The 5088-nt window shown below is 36.6% G+C and overlaps 1 long non-coding RNA gene across 1 annotated transcript in view; it reads right to left on the minus strand.

The window, feature by feature from the left end:
* Window positions 1-7: 7 nt before the first annotated feature.
* LOC116088104 overlaps window positions 8-5088 on the minus strand; it is a 55382-nt gene continuing 50301 nt past the window's right edge. Inside the window, exons 3-4 of the long non-coding RNA XR_004117772.1 lie at window positions 3583-3734; window positions 8-407 (exon numbers count right to left, since the gene is read on the minus strand). This is a non-coding gene — a long non-coding RNA (uncharacterized LOC116088104). The remainder of the gene's footprint in view (window positions 408-3582; window positions 3735-5088) is intronic.

Here is a 5088-nt window from a genome sequence, read left to right on the forward strand (position 1 = left end):
CCGTACTATGGTCAAGTCACTGAGAGTGAGTCCAGCGCAGTGCTGCACATGATGCGGTCACCGTAGTATGGTCAAGTCACTAAGAGTGAGTCCAGCGCAGTGCTGCACATGATGCGGTCACTGTATTATGGTCAAGTCACTGAGAGTGAGTCCAGCGCAGTGCTGCACATGATGCGGTCATCTTACTATGGTCAAGTCACTGCGTGAGCCCAGCGCAGTGCTGCACATGATGCGGTCACCGTACTATGGTCAAGTCACTGAGAGAGCTCAGTGCAGTGCTGCCCATGATGTGGTCATCGTACTATGGTCATCGTACTTCGTACACAGGCCACAGGTGCAGTAACTTCTGCTTGCTTCACATTGCGCAGATACAGATCAGAGCCAAAGGAACGGGGTCAGGACCTGCCCTAGAAGAGAGAAAATGCGATACGTTTCTATTAACAAGTCAATATCCTTTCATTGGGGTGCTTATATCTCATCTTAACTATACTGTTTGTACAAGTGAAGTTAATAGCTAAATAAAATTACTTCTTTAAAGGCATGGTCTATAACAGGAAAAATCGAACTTATATCATTACTGGTATAAAAATATCAAGTATGTTCATGTAATAAAGTATTTTAGCAAAGTAGAAAGAGAATGTAGCTCTAGCCTGGCAGACTACAGTTCAAATACTGTAGTATTTAAAAGCAACAAACTATATTAAACAGTGTATTAAATGATGAAATCTTAAAAACTTTTTCATGACTAGAAAATATACAGTGGCCATCACAATAGCCACATCTATTCAACAGTTGGCCAGAGACTGTATTAGTGAAATATGTTAAGAAAAATACTTGAAAACACAGTCACTATTTAAAAGGACATAGTTGTATATACACAAACATCTACAAACAATACTAGAATGAGTAAGTAATCATAACAATATTTCCATATTTAAAATTTAAATTAAAATCAATTTAAAAAGAGAAAATGGCATCCTAAAACACTGTCCTGTATAATACTTAGGGAACAAACTTAAATAAAGATGTTTGAGGTTCCCCACTAACATGTATGAACTATTGCAAAAAGATATTAAAAATCTTTTCATAGATTAGAAAACTCAATATTACAATGACACTTCAACCCTAAATAATCTGTAGATTCATTGAAATCATGATAAAATATGCATTTGGCAAACTGTGGCAAAATGATTGAAACTCACATGGAAGCATAGATGGTAATAATATCCAAAGTCATTTTGAAGAGAATGAGTAAACCTTGTAGATTGAAATGCAACATACTGAGAGAAGTGTTTTGAACCCATGTTAATTTAGACAATACACCACTGTCTCAGGTCTAGACACTGCACACGAGTGCTAGGCAGAGTGCAGTTGCCTAAAGACCTGCCTGGCTATGGCAGAGTAGTATAACTGCTGGCTTTCCCATCCGCAGACAAGCTCACAAATACCAACTCTGAGATTTCTTATATATGAATTAAGACCTAGGCTGATAGCTTCGGCTCATTTCCACTATCTCATAACTCACTTTTACATTTTTCTTTCATTCTTTTCATTTTGTGCTTTGTGTTGACAGTGTCATGAACCCAACAATAAAGATCTTGTATGTGAATGTAGCCACCTTTACAAAGTATGCAATACCAATTGATTCAAGCAGTCTGGGTGACTTATTTTATTAAACAGTAAAATTTCAGACAAACTGAAAAGGTGTTCTTTATTCTTTAATTTTCAGAATTAATTAACTTTAATGAAATTTAGAAATGCTGACTGATCACAGGATTGAGCCATTAATTCCTCTGAAACATGAATTGCCAAAATTAACATTTAAGGAAGACACAATCAATACGACACTGAAACCCTTGTTTTGAGCTCTTAGTTTGCTGAAGCAAAACCTGATTTCTTTTCACAATATTATGAAGGGGGATACAAAGGTTATCCCTAAGATTTATAGCTAATTAAAAATTTTAAATTGTATAATCTGAAAATTGGTCTTTGCAACAAAATCACCCACTCAACCTTGAGCATGGCATTCTCTGTGCTCAGTTGTAATGAGCTATTCTGTGCAGGACGCAATCCTTGACATTTGTCATAATCCTCAGACCACCCAAATATAGCAATCTGCTATTTGAAAAAGACACCCCACAAGTCTCTCCCTTTCTCTTCTTAAGGCCATATTTTAAAGAGCTATCAGTCATCTGCTGAACTCCCTCATCATGCTAATGGCTTCTATAAATACCCTGACACATCATCCTTCTCTACATTGCCTAAGCAAGAAAGGAGAGAAATGTGTCCTCAGAGGTTGCGACCAGACCATAAGCTTCTCCAGATCAGGTTGGTGATCATGATAACCAAAGTATTACAGGTCCCCAAGCTAAGTCATATGTATAGCATTGCACAAGTCTTGAATAGAAGAAGTATTATAAGATATGAGATCATAGTAATTGTCCCAAATACATTTAAATTTTCATTCTATGAGCTACATTTGATTTATCTTGAGTTCTTTAAGGACTCATTTTAGTTGGGAAAGAGTTCTATCTTAAACTACTGTCTCAACTCAGGCTGTTACAGAACATGCTATCAAGGATCTGGTTTACTGGTACTTCATTCTCAGTCTGTGCATTCCAAGCACTAGAAAGGAAAATGATTGACATGCCAGCATGGCCAACTCTTGACAAACTAGAGTTGTTTTATGACTATGTTCTCAAATGGTCTATTTTTTCCCTCATCCTATAAGGCCACTAACCTATGAAACAACACCTTTGAGAAGTTATTCAAAGTCAATTACTTCCTACTGCCCAATCTCCAAATACCATTTTATTGGAGACTAGTGCTTTAATATAGAAGTGTGAGTAAAGAAAAACATGCACCCTAAAATGCTACCTTGAATAAAATCAAGGCTTGGGACAAGATTATCAGTTTGCACTCTCTTCACTGTATAGATTTCAACATGTATGCTTTTTGTATTCACCATAAAATGTAGTTTACCAGTTAAAATCTACATTTCTCAGATAGAAGTGGAATGAATCAACTTCAGCTCCACATAATAATCATCTTCCCAACCATCAACAAGAAGATGGAGGATGTGAACCAGCATTTTATGAGGATTATTAAAGGCAACATATAATTTGTCATCCAAGTCTCTGACACTAAGAGAAACTGCAATTAATAATTACTATAGTCATTAATATAGGTGTAAGTACTAATTAATCTAGTTATGGATAATTATTTTGAGCACAAATGGCATTGCGTACCTGGTGTCCATATAGGCACCATGTAGAAACTATGGCAGGTTTATTATTACTGAAATATTTTACACTGATGACAGAGCAGGCATCATTGTCCCTGTTTGACAGATGACAAAACCAAGACTATGAAGAGTAAACAGTAAGGTAAATCAAGGCCCTGATTTTAACTGAGCTTCTTATGTCCCAAAAAGTTAGAGATTTTGCAACCAAGTTGCTCTACTGTAAATGAGAGAAATTATACTGAGAGAGGTATTATACTGTAAGAGGTATACTTATATATACCTACCTCCGTCACCCTTCAGGCCCCATCTCTGAGTAGAAGATATTAAAGACAGATTACCTGGTCAGAGGTCAAAGAAAAGTAAAAAAATCTGAATTTTCACAAATGCTTGGAAACTGTGACAGTGTTGATTTCCAGTTCAGCATAAATGTACTGTATCCTTATGGTAGCATTCTTCCTTCTAGAGCCAAGACCATTAGGCAAAAAGTGCCCTAAGAAAAAAGAACAGAAAGCTGAACTTTTATAATGAATACTAAGTGAATGAAGTCACTCCAGTTTCTAGGTTCTCAAGCCCTGGAATCCTGTGTATGAAAGATATGGATACTGACACACAATATTTCCAGTATGCATCCACCACGGAAAACCTTAATATAGCCTCAGAAAATATGGTCACTTAACTGAGATATGATTTGATGTCACTGAGAAATCAAAAGTCAGTTTGTGTGTGTGTGTGTGTGTGTGTGTGTGCGTGTGCGTGTGCGTGTGCGTGTGCGTGTGTGTGTGTGTGTGTGTGTGATGTACAAGCCAAAACAATGACTAGCCTGGCAATATATCCCCAATGATATGATAGTGACATTTTAATCTTTGGTGTAACCAATAGCAATTTAACTGAACTTAAGGCTTGTTTAATATGGATGAGGTCCCTCATCAAATATCCAATCCAATATGGTCAGCACCAAATACCTGCATATATGGGCAAAATTAAATTGACTTGTCATGTTGGGTATGTAAATACCTGTATATATAAAATTTAAAAAGAGGTAATGAATTTGAGAGAGAGAGTTGGAGGTACACAAGGGGAGTTTGGGGGTGAAAGAGACATGAAAATACTGTAAAGACAGTGATCATGCATGAAATTTTCAAAAAAATTGAATGAAAATTTTAAATTATTCCAATGCTATCAAATTAGTGCTTCAATATTGTGCCCAACCTAGTCAGACATGTGAGTACTAAAAGAGCAGAATCATTATCATATTTCATCTTCTGAAAATAAATTTCGCATGTGAAATGCAACAAATGGAATGCCTCAAGAACAGATAGAGCATCCTATACATCCATGCATGATTTATAATATTTTTGTTACATTTTATTTATTTATGAGAGGCATGCATATCAAAGAACAGAAAACAAGTAGTGGGACTTCGTTCTTCCCTTCTGCCATCTGAGTCTTGGGATAGAACCCAGGTCATCAGCTTAAGGGAAGTGTTTTTGTATTATTAGCCAGCTGGGTATCCAAAATGTAAGTTTCTGCTAATCACTGCAGTCATAGAGAGCAAGTTGACACCTACTGAGACTATTCCAAAACTTCCAGTGGGATCCATCCGCCACCAGTTGTTCACTAGTTATCCCCATGGAATGACACTATATCAAGGGCTGTGTTAGCTTCTGCTGCTAGCAAGATCAGCTCTGATAAGTGAAGGAACTTATTGCTGAGCTTATGCATAACCTCCATCTCTAGATCAAGGCCATTTTGTTTATGAGCAGAGCAGATAATAAAGTAACAGCAAAAACAGGCTGATTGATAAAGTCATGTTACTACTTCACTTTTTTTTTTATTTTTATTTT

The sequence above is a fragment of the Mastomys coucha genome, unplaced genomic scaffold, assembly GCF_008632895.1.
Source record: "Mastomys coucha isolate ucsf_1 unplaced genomic scaffold, UCSF_Mcou_1 pScaffold14, whole genome shotgun sequence".
In the NCBI taxonomy this organism is placed as follows: Eukaryota; Metazoa; Chordata; class Mammalia; order Rodentia; family Muridae; genus Mastomys; species Mastomys coucha.